Genomic DNA, 12,794 nt, shown 5'->3' with positions numbered 1-12,794 from the left:
ATGGGGCACCTGGGTGACTCAGTCAGTTAAGCGTCTGACTCTTGATTTCAGCTCAGGTCATGATCTCACAGTTCATGGGATCAAGCCCTGCTTTGGACTCTGTACTGACAGTGCAGAGCCTGCTTGGGATGCTCTCCCTCCCTCTCTCTCTTCCCCTCCTCCACTCATGCTTGTTCATGCTCTCTCTCTCTCAAAATAAATTAAAAAAAATATTCACAGAAAAATAAGAAAACTAATGACACCATAGAAAGTTTTTCATTATGCTAAAATTATTTCTTTTAAGTAATCACCTTTTATCTGAGATTATGTTTTTCCTTCTTTTTAGATGTTAAAATATTTTTTCTTTCATGTGGCTAAAGTAAGCAGAAGGGTTTTTTCTTTTTGGCTGCCTTAGAAAAATTAAAAATTAGTATTCTCTGTAAAGCACGTAATTTTTTAAGTAAAATGTTACTTGACTATAAAAATCTAAAAATATAAGGGGTTCCTGGGTGGCTCAGTTGGGTAAGCATCCATCTTTGGCTTAGGTTGTGATCTCTCCATTCCCGAGTTCAAGCCCCACGTTGGGGACTGTGCTGACAGCTCAGATCCTGGAGCCCATTTCAGATTCTGTGTCTCCCTCTCTCTCTCTGCCCCTCCCCTGCTTGTGCTCTGTCTCTGTAACTCTCAAAAATAAATAAACATTGAAAATATTTTTTTAAAAATGAAAATATACAAGAACCAGTATTACATAGAAATTAGTATGACATATATTTTTAGCTAAAGGAATATGTATGTATCTTAAAATCCTTGTTGAAATAACCCTTCTCAAGAAAAGTATCTAGTACCAGAAACCTTGTTTTCTCTTTCTGGTATCTTTGAATGGATTGACATATATGTGGATGTGGATTTGCCTTCTTGAACTACATTGCTTCTGCAAGCACCACCCATTGGTAGCATTACAGAATTCCTTGTTTACTATTATGTTATGCTGCACAAAATCGTCAGAGGCCAGGGGCATATTTTAGGACAAAGGAAGTATAGCAATGAACTCATGCCCAAAAATTTATATATTTATATATATATATATATATAAATATATATGTGTATTTATAAATATATATATAAATTTATATATATATACACTACTAAAATTTATATATTTTCTATCAACAGGACCTTTGGTTCCATAGGTTTAGAGATACCATTTCCCAAATAGTAGACTATTTTCCTAGACTTGGTCCCAAGTCCCAGGCCATTTTGATCTCCTATGCCACTGAACCAACAAGAAGAGAAAAGCTCACTGTACCGAACAGGGTATTTGATGCTGATGACTAGGAGGAAATTGGACTGCTCCAACTCAGTAGTGCCAATGAAAACTATGTTTATGAGATGCCTTCGGGTGCCTTTTAGTGCTGCTATGCCCAGTAGTGTTTCTTCTTAGAAAACTCTAAGAACACAGTAGACCAGTAAAACCAGTTAGTACTCAGCTTAAGCAGAAAAGAAGGTCTGGCGTATCCACAGGTAGAGTCTCACTTGGTTGAGGCAGAGGGTAAGAGAAATGTTGAATAGTGGTGGAAAACAGTTACAATTGTCAACTTTGGCCTCAATGCTAATGACAGAAAAGGAGTATAGTAGCTACAGTTTTATATCACTTAATAAGTTACTTTCTACAACATCCTTCCCCCCCACCCACCACCACTGCCCCACCACCACCACTATATGGAGAACACAAGAGTACTTAAAACCTTAGGTTTTAGGTAGGAGTAAGAACTAATTAATGGTACCCTTTTATGATAAAGTAGCTGATCAGACCTCATGCTTTCAAATGTAGAGACAAGCTTTAGAAAGAAGACAAGAGGCAAAAAAGTGGACTGTGCTAGGTATCTTTGATCCTTCGGATTCACTTTATCTCCTGTCTCCATCCTGCCCTATTTCTTCAGGAGGCTGATCCCTATGGATTACATCAATAAGATCACCATTTACACTGGTATGGAGTTAAATGCAGTCTTTGGGGAGTCCTGGCAGGAAGTGAGAAAGAGAAACAAAGAGACAGAGACAGAAATACAGAGACAGACTAAGAGTGAGAGAGAGAGTGAGAGAGAAAACAGAAGAGGAATATCAAGGTATGTATTCCCATAGCTCTCCCTTTGTGAAGTTGCCTTGAGCTTTCAATGCCCTCACATAAGGTCACATCATCAGTGTGGCTCCTGTGAAGGTGGTGTGCTCTATCTTGACTTTTGTTTGTTCCTTCTCGATTGTAGTTTCCTCCCTCCTTTTGACACTTCAGGCATAGGGGTACTGATAGCAAACTGCTGTTCTATTTGGATCCCTACATTATTCTTGTATTTCTCCCCAAATTTGTAATTTGTATTTTGGGAATAAACTCTTTTTGAATTATCTGAATGTATGTGAGCCATGGTTTCCTGTAAGAACTCTGACCATCTGTTTTCATTTCACTCTAAGAGTAGAACACTCTGGAGATGGAGGAGATTCAGGTCACAAAAATCATCAGGGAGAATGTATATGCAGGAACAGAGAAATCAGGGCAGAGAAACAAACCCACAAAGTGTAGTACTTCACCAATAGAAAATCCACTATTAATTGTAGAACATATAATTTATAGCAGACACTTTATACAATACATTGGAACAATGGATTAATAAACATTCTTTTAAAAATAAATAGATTTCACATAAACTATGGTATGAACTTTCAGATGAAAATAAGGATTCCTGCAAAAGAGACATTGCAACTCAAATCAGCATGTGTAAAGAACAACACAGGACAAAAAGGAATCAGTAGCACGTGATCAGTATCATAAGCAAAGGACATTCCATCAGGACAGTACAAGACTACTCATAGTCATACCTGCCTAAGAGGATTTCAGTCTCTCAATGTGGACAAAACTCTAAGTGAATATATATTATATTCTTTTATAGAAAATTATTTTCAATTAAACATTACTGACTGTATTGTGATTATTAACACCTGATTTTGCTTTTAAGTTTGTTTTCACAAGGTTCTAATTTCTTTTATGTAGAAAAAAAACTTAGGTATTGTGATAAGTAGAATAGTGTAAATAGTGTACAGGTTAATAGATGTATTATGGTCCTGACCATAATGTGTTTTAAGATACACTGTTCTAGGGGTGCCTGGGTGGCATTAAGCCTCCGACTTCAGTTCAGGACATGATCTCATGGTCTGTGGGTTTGAGGCCTACGTCAGGCTCTGTGCTGACAGCTCAGAGCCTGGAGCCTGCTTCAGATTCTATGTCTCCCTCTCTCTGCCCCTTCCCCACTCTCATTCTGCCTCTCTCCCCATCTCTCTCTCAAAAATAAATAGACATTAAAAAAAAGATATGCTGTTCTAGAATGAAGTTGGAGGGGGAATACCATTATGACGAATGTATTTTTTAAATATTTTTACAAATATCTAGATATGCTGTTATTCATAAATGGAAAATACTATTTATGGGAAAAAAACCAAACTACGTTTATTCCATTAAATGACAAGCATTTGCCTCTAATATTGAAACCTTACATTGCTCTAAGAGTTCCTGATTATATCCATTTCCTATTGCACTTCCTTTTTTCATGTTTTTGGATGAATGAAACAAGATTGAACAAGTTGTATGATACAATTTTACTTATTAGTGGGATGTTTTGTAGTTTTTCACAAAGCATATTTCCTTTCCCTTTAATTTGCCCCTTTGAAACTAACTGTGCTTGTGAACTTTTTATCTTGAACCAAAATATTTTCTATTATATCTCTGAAATAGTTACAGACTTACTTGTCTTATAGCAAGAAGTTTCAGTCAGTTATATTATGCACTAGATTTATTTTTAAACTCCCTAAAAAATGGTTATCTCTGTACTAGCTCCATCTATTATGCTATCTTATGGGTAGACCTCTTATTCATAAGAAGAGAGGAAATAATAATTATGTCATTAAAACAGCTAAATATGGTGTGAACTGAAGATGTTAGTGAAAATGGTGATAGAAAAATTACATATGAATATGGACATAGATATGAATATAATAGAGATAGAGATACAGAAAGAGAATTTTAGTTTCAGTCACTACTTGATGTAAAATAAAAGTACAACTTTATGCTATGTTTAAAATCTAAACTTCTAAAAATAAATGACATTGACTTCAAAAGTCAAACTAAAATAGACATCAATTTTATCAACAAGTTAATAAAAGAAATATCTCACTTCTTAGCTCAGTGGTTTTATAGATGCATTGATAAATTATTAGGTAAACTACACAATTCAAGTTTCCAAATAATAATTATATTATAATTTGATGCTAAAAATGAAATTACTTGGGGAGAATGGAGTAGAGAAAACAATGGAGTTAGAGGCACCAAACTACAGAGGGCTCTCTCAGGAAGAGTCCAAGAGGGAGGGAGGTATTTATCTTGGAGGTTTTGGACTAGGAAGGGTGAGGGAGTCAATACCTAGAATTATTTTCTAACATCTCATCTTATAAATATCTTTAAATGTAAGTAATTCATACATAGCTGTTGTTATTTATTGCAGCATTTTAAGAACCTGGGATGTTAACAGATGCTGCCTAGTTTAGACAGTAAGAGGTTTTATTAATTATCAGCTTCACATTAATTATTTACATATGAAGAGCAGAGTTGTTTGTCAATTTTTATAATTTTTGTTATAACTTCTCCCTCTTTTAGAAAACTTGCAATTTGCATTGAAGTTTTCTCCAATTGAAAATAATTCTTGAGGCACTTGGGTGGCTCAGCCAGTTAAGCATCCAACTCTTGATTTTGGCTCAGGTCATGATCTAATGGTTCATGGAATTCAGCCCTGAGTCAGGTTCTGCGCTGCGTGTGGAGCATACTTGGGATTCTCTCTCACTCTCCCTCTGCCCTTCTCCCCTGCTTGAGCTCCCTCTCGAAAGAAAGAAAGAAAGAAAGAAAGAGAGAGAGAGAGAGAGAGAGAGAAAGAAAGAAAGAAAGAAAGAAAGAAAGAAAGAAAGAAAGAAGGAAAGAAAGAAAGAAAGAAAGAAAGAAAGAAAGAAAGAAAGAAAGAAAGAAAGAGAAAGAAAGAAAGGGAGGAAGGAAGAAAGAGGAAGAGAGAGAGGGAGGGAGGAAGGAAGAAAGGAAGAATTCTTTATGAAATTTAGTATAATTAGAACCTGTTGCAAAGCATTAATTAAATATGTAGCCTCAACAACTGACTTAATTCCTCCATTTCTGATTCTTGCTTCGACTTACACAACATGCATTTCAACCTGTCTAATGTCCTGTCTATTTAGGCAGGAAACTAAAAATGTTACATTTCCCAGATTCCTGGCCAACTATGGCTCTGGATGTGATTTAGATTTTTCCGAAGAGATGCATCTGCTTGAGACTTAGATTCGAGAAGTAAATCACTAGAGAAGAGCGGCTAAGCCTCAAGTTTCTCTTTTCCTTAAGTAGATCAAGTAGAAGATAATCATTGGACAGCAGTTTTCTGATTCCTAGTCTCCAGCCAAAGTGGCGGGATTCTAGAATCATCAATTCTGCTGGTTATTACCTCGCTCCAAGACTGACAAAAGTAGTGTAATTCTAGAATCAGTGACCAGAAATCTCAGATTGTGTTTGTCATAGATGGAATCTTCAGTGGGCTGGTCTTACAGTATTTTGCTGGAAGTGATTCTTAGGAGTACAGGTTAATGACTGATCCTCCAGTCTTTTCCAGAGTTTTGTAAGTACCATTCCCTGTATTAAAACCCTCTTCGCTTAAATTAGATAGGAGAATCACCATTAACTTCAGTTGAACCCATACTAAACATTAACTCATGGGGCTGTTATGAGGATAAAATGTAGGTGATGAAATATAAAAGCAATTCAGAAGCCAGTGTTTGGCCATCAGTAAATGTTAGAAAAATTAGTAAAGACATCTTTTAGTGAATGTATTTTATTTGTATAAATATATATCTTTTATTACATAAGCAAAATCTAAGATATTCTGTATGTTTTGCCAGAATTCTGAGTTAAATAAATTTTCCAGTGTGTTATTTTTATTTTTGACTTGTATAATGTTGCTTCTCTTTATTTTTTGTTTCCACAAAAGTCAAATACAAACATCACCAAGCCAACTGAAATTTGAAGAATCAGTCTGTATGTGTGATTGCTGGTGGTGTCAGTCATTGATTTAGAGTGTCAAAAGATAAATTGAAAAGTGGTTTATTCTTACAACTAATCATTGTGGCTCCACTATAATTCACTGATTTCACTGTGTATATCCATACTAATATTTTTCCTTCAAATCTGGAATTGTTTCAAACAAATATTTAAAGTAATTTTATTTGGCTCTTCCTTGTGTCCAACAAAGAATTACAGACTACAGAAATACTTCCAATAATTGAAGGAAAATAAATAAATATATGGCTGTTTATGTAGTGTTAGTAAGTAAATAAATAAATAAATAAATAAATAAAAATAAATATATGGCTGTTTATGTAGTGTTACTTTTCAAAGATAAAGGCTCAAGAAAATGTAAACTAAATAAATATATGGCTGTTTATGTAGTGTTACTACATAAATAAATAAATAAATAAATAAATAAAAATATATGGCTGTTTATGTAGTGTTACTTTTCAAAGATAAAGGCTCAAGAAAATGTAAACTAAAAGCCAATTGCTAAGTTATGCAAGAGAGAAATAAATATGCTACTATACATAGTATAATATTGTACAGTATAAACATGCACACACACCCCCATGCTTCCTCTATTTACATTGCGTGTTTTTTCCTTCACCATAGGTTTTCGCCCCCATTGCCTCTTCCCATTGCTTCACTCTACTGTGTTTGGTATATGTCCTTAATATGTATGTACTCTTATTTTTAAATAATTTTATTTTATGGCTGTGTTTTTAATATGTACAGATGATATCTACCTACGAGTATAATTTCTCCAATTTTTTTCATTTAACATTATAGTTGACGATTTTTGTTTTATATTTATCTAGTTCCAAGTGCTAAATTCTGCACAGTATCCCATTTCAAATCATTTTTAATTTTTCTGTTCATGGATACATAAGTGCCCCCAATTTCCTGCTACCACAGTCATGCAGTAACAAATAGTGACAGTGTCATTTGGGCAAACAGTCAGTGGTGGGACTGCAGTGTGAGAGGAAACACACAGTTACAGTCCCAATAAGGGTTGGTAGTTAGCCTTCCATAGTAGCACTGACAGCTTACGCTCCCATCAGCAAGATTAATCTGCTCTTAATTTTCTGTAGTCTTTTCAACAACTTGGTACAGTCTGCTTACTTATTTCACGTCTGAAGCATAGAACACAATAGCTAATAAGAAAATATATAATCTTATCTATCCAAACCAGAGCATTTTTAATAGCTAAGAAGAGATAATGATAACTGCAAAGAGATATAAATCATAAACAGGTTATGCTAGGCAAACCAGGTCGTTCACCCTGTGACACTGATGTTTTAAATATTTGTATTTATTTATTTGATTATTTGTAAAGTTGAACATCTCCTCATGAACATTTTAGCCAGCACATTAATTCTAAAAAATACTTACCTCCTTTGAATGTTTTTCTCTTAGTTTCTGGTCTTTTTCTTGTTAATGGGCAAAGTTTACTCTGTGATCTTAGGTTCTAATCCCTCGGTATTACTCATCTTCCCCCAGCCTGTAATTCACCTTCTTGAATTCTCTATTGTTTCCTTCACTGAAGAGAAGTGTGAATAAATACATGTCATTCACTTGGGACTTTGGCAATACTTCATGACATCATAGTAACAAAAATAGTCTCTCTTACTTTTAGAATTAGTACTATACTTTGCCTTTCACACTGAAGTCTTTGATCCACCTAATAGTTACATATAGATTTGAGCTCCAGGTAAACTTTATTTTTCTATAGATTTAAGCCAGTTTCTCATTCCCACCACCTAAACAATCTGTCCTTCCCCCCACAAATTTGTTAAACCATGACAACCAAGTTCCTCTGTGTTAATGGAACTTTTTTTTTATTGTTTTGTTACATTGTTCTAGTAGGGGCTTTTTTGGTCATATGCACATATCATGAGGTTTTGATTGTTGTATCTTTACAGTGTGTCTTAATATCTGATAAAGGAGACACTTGTGTTTAGAACTCATTTAGCTATCTTTGGGCAATAACTCTTAACATTAAAAAAATTATTTTATTTTTTTTTAATTTTTAAATGTTTATTTATTTTGAAGGAGAGAGACAGAGTGTCAGCTGGGGAGGGGAAGAGAGAGAGAGAGAGACAGAGAGAGAGACAGAATCCGAAGCGGGGTCCAGGTTATGAGCTATCAGCACAGAGCCCGATGTGGGGCTTGAACTCACGACCTGTGAGATCATGACCTAAGCCGAAGTTGGACACTTAACCAATTGAGCCACCCAGGTGCCCCTTACATGAAAAATTTTAAATCAAGTAATCAAATTCTACAAAATTTCTGGAATGTTAGTTTTAATTGTATTGAATTTATAGATTAGTTTGAATGCTAGAAGCTTTACAGAGTATGTATATATACACCACCATCATGGTGTTCAGAAGCTAAGCTACTGTCCTCACACATGATTCATGCTTGTTTTTTCTTTTTCTTTTCCTTCTGAATCTGATAGAACAACTGCAAGGTAGAACCTATGTCATATCTAGCTTAGGAGAGTCTGCGAAACTCTATTTATGTTTTATGCCTCTGCAGTAAAGGAACACAGGCTAGGGAAGCTGGTATCTATGTTGAAAGTCCCAAGTCAGAGCATCTGTCCCAAGGATAGTAAGCATTAAAAAATTTACTCCTACCCATACCTCATGTTTCCCATGCCAAAAACACACCAGTTTCTTCCTTATGAAGCAAACTTTAGGAAAAAATGTGGACTTCCATGTTGTTTATAGAAAAAATATATATATATTTTTGGCTGGCACAAGCATTGTGGGCTTCTTGGCAGTCAAATCCCTTTGCAAATTAATAAACTGGTATGCTAGGTTAGCTTGTCATATGACTTCTTTCCAGCAAATCTCATCATTAACATAAAATCATCAAGTTTCTAGATCTTAAAGTAATGTGATATATTTCTTATAAAAATAGCTGCTATAATTACTTTTGTCCATGTATGCATGCACCTTTAATGTGGTTTTATACTCTTCCATCACTAGGTGATGTTTATTTCCCATTCCTTTGAATTAGGGCTGGACTTCTAACTTGCAGTTTCCAATATGATCTTAGAATCCTCAGGTAATTGTTTGAAAAAGTTGGGGTCAGCCTCCTGAAGGATGAGAGACACCACAACACAGCTTACAATCAGCACCAAACTCAGATGTGAATTGGGCTGTCTTAGACCATACAGTTCCAGCTGAGCTCTTAGTTAACCAGAGCCATGATCCCAGTGAGACCAGAAAAAGACCACTTAGCAAAACCCAGCCCAAATTTCTGATCCACAGAATTAGGGTAAATAAAATGGTTGTTGTTTAAGCAAGGCTGGGAAAACCACAACCACAGGCCAAATCCATCCTTCAATTTTTTATGTATGGGACTTCCACCTAAGAATCAATCATTTTTATATTTTTAAGAGATAAACAACAATAATAACAACATGCAAAAGCAACTGCATGTGGTCCACACTGTGTAAAATATTTGCTGTCTGGCCTTTTACACCATTTTAAACCACTGTGTTTAGATTGTTTATGTGCAGGAATACATAAAGTGCATGTCAAAGCTTGAAACTTGCTTGTCAAACCAATCGAAGTGGTTCTTTGGTAGAACTAAATTTAAAAGAAAATATGCATACATTGAAGGTAATTTTATTCCTTCTCACTCAAACTGAATGCATAAATATTCATATGTATCACTCATAATGAAACTATCAGGATCATGTATGGATATAAAAACATTTTATAAATTATCAGGTACTATAAAATATAAGGTGTGATGATTGATTTTGAGAATAAAGAGGTAAATGATGACTAGCTTCTGGAACACAGTGGAAGCTATAGCAAAGGTAGTTTCCAAAGTAACTTAGCATTAGCCTTATCAAAACATGAGAAAATTAATTTACCAAGAAAAACATTTTAATGCTTTTACAATTTTTCACTGATTTCCCACTCTTTAATGCAGTTAGAATTAATTAAGGCGGTACTTGCTTATATCAGCTACATAGACATACGTGTTGAATCATTAATTTTGCATAATTTAGTCAATGTTGGTTGATTTAGCAATTTTTCTATTAAGAGCATTTTCACCTTACACGAATTTTTTTAAGATAGATAGGTGATGTTAAATAGATCGATCGATAGATTATAGATAAATTTAGTTATTAGTAATTGCTTGGATTCCCAGGCATATGCTTTGCAATTATGTTGCCCTGAGTTGTTACCTAAAGAACTCAATCATTTATCTGAAGAAATGTATATTGTAATATTTATGTATAAATATTTCCAATATTATGAAATATACATTTTACTATATATTCTTGCAATACAAATTATTTTATGCACATTAATATGTTCTAATATCTCTGTTATCATCCTAAGAGAAGTAGAGAATGGATCTTAGGTAGACTGAACACGTATCCAAGTTTGCTGTAAATTCAGGTAAAAAATTGCTGTAAATTCAGGTAAAAATGTAGTCCTTCTTCTGGAATCCCTTAATATTTAAGCTCCTTCACTGTTAGAGAACTTCCAATTTGCAAAATAAATTATATGGTTACCATGATATCGGGAGAAAGTAGCAATCTCCCCTACAAACTGTATTATATTTAAAAATGGTCTCCTTAGGGGGGCGTCTGGGTGGCGCAGTCGGTTAAGCGTCCGACTTCAGCCAGGTCACGATCTCACGGTCCGGGAGTTCGAGCCCCGTGTCGGGCTCTGGGCTGATGGCTCAGAGCCTGGAGCCTGTTTCTGATTCTGTGTCTCCCTCTCTCTCTGCCCCTCCCCCGTTCATGCTCTGTCTCTCTCTGTCCCAAAAATAAATAAACGTTGAAAAAAAATTTAAAAATAAATAAATAAATAAAATGGTCTCCTTAGGGGTCGCCTGGGTGACTCAGTTGGTCAAGCGGCAGACTCTTGATTTTGGCTCAGGTCATCATCTCATGGTTCATGGAATCAAGCCCTGCATCAGTCTCTGCACTGACAGTGCAGAGCTTGCTTGGGATTCTCTCTCCCTCTGCCCCTCCCCTGCTTGCACATTTGCATGCTCTTCCTCTCAAATAAATAATTTTTAAAAATGCTCTCCTTGTACCAGTATTAATAAATCTTAGATTTATACCTACTTACCGTGGTAAGTAGTTTCAGTTGCCAATTGCCTTTCTTCATTACCTATATTTATATATTCCTTTGTTTCTCAGATACAAAGTCAACTTCTTTATCTACTATGGTAATTCAGATTTGATCCTATTGTTTTATTCTGCATGATTATCAGATAACCTATACTGATGGAAATCTTCTTTCCATCGATAATAAACTAATTATAGATAGTTGCAGGACAAAAACTCTCATTACCATTTCTCTTAGTAACATCATTGAAATGTTCACATTCACATTTTACCGTGGCAAATAATGTTCCCATATGCATTGCTTTAGAAATCAACAGAATACCATGGTGGATGGTTGCATGACTCACTCTATATCCATATTAAACACAACCTATCCTTTAAAAAAAACCACTGATTTTATTGGTGTGTAGAAAAGAGGAATTTTTTATGTGTAGGTTTTATTACAAAAACAAGAGAAATTTCATAACTGTTTTTGAATATATATTACTTAACAACACTGTAATTCACTGTAATTATTTTCCTTTTTGTTCCTTCCAAAGTATTTATTCTTTTAAGTGAACCCACATTGTTAATACACCTCTATCACATAAAGTTGATCATGTGCTGTGAGTTTCAAGTAATTTTTAGCAAACCACTCTTTCACCATAATATCACGGATCATAAGATTTCTGATTCATTCTGCATAAGTATATTATTTTATATATGTTTTCCTAACTGTGACTTAAGAGTATTATTTTTGTCAGTCTATATTTTTGACGACTTTTGTTAACAATCATCTTCCAAGGACCAACAATGAATGCTACCAATGGCTATTGCTTTGTACAGATAAGACAGAGTCTCTTGTATCTATATACCCTCTCTAATGCACTCAACAAATCAGGTTCATAGTGACATAATTGCTTGTTGTATAAAGTATTTTTTAAATTAGAAAGGATAATACATAGGAAAACGTGATCATACATAGGAAAGATTATACATAGGATTGGTATGTTAAGAGAATGTATTGAATCTTCGTTGTTTTATTTTGGAGAGTGAGTTTGTCTGTTTCCTTTATTTTCATTATGTCAAGGTTAGGTGTTATTTTCATTATGTCAAGTTTAGGTGTTCAGAAGCCCTATGCCCTAATTCTGTGCTGTAAATCCCAGAGGATTTTTGTCTTGTTCCATTCCCATTCAATATAGAGATCTAAAGTTGTGTTCCAATTCTGATATGAAATGCAAATACCTAAAACAATTTTTTGTATCCCTTGCAAAGTTCTGTGCAACCTCAGCAATGTGTTCTGAGAGCCACGTAGTCTCCACTGCAAACTGTTTCCGCTTCTGTTCCTACAAAATATACGAAGCTAAGAAAAACTTGCATAGAGCAAATGGGGGATTCATTGTTACATAAATCCAATTAGATGCCTAGGAATATAACCTGCATAAACAATTAACAAGACTAGAAATATTATGTTCTGTGACTAATATAACACACTGGAAGTGCCATCCATTTCAGACTTAGGTATAGATATGTAACAGAGTAATTAGTTATATCCTTTGGTCTAAGGAATAA

General features: G+C 34.7%; 1 protein-coding gene across 2 annotated transcripts in view; it reads left to right on the top strand.

The window, feature by feature from the left end:
• Positions 1-5,571: 5,571 nt before the first annotated feature.
• Positions 5,572-12,794, top strand: part of TFPI (tissue factor pathway inhibitor) — a 104,579-nt gene continuing 97,356 nt past the window's right edge. For both annotated transcript variants that reach the window (XM_019838357.3, XM_045034116.1), the window contains exon 1: positions 5,572-5,690. The gene's annotated coding sequence lies outside the window, so the exon portion shown is untranslated. The remainder of the gene's footprint in view (positions 5,691-12,794) is intronic.

This window comes from Felis catus, chromosome C1 (genome assembly GCF_018350175.1).
Source record: "Felis catus isolate Fca126 chromosome C1, F.catus_Fca126_mat1.0, whole genome shotgun sequence".
Lineage (NCBI taxonomy): Eukaryota > Metazoa > Chordata > Mammalia > Carnivora > Felidae > Felis > Felis catus.
Note: the sequence above shows the minus strand (reverse complement) of the source record. Positions and strands in the feature narration are given on the sequence as shown.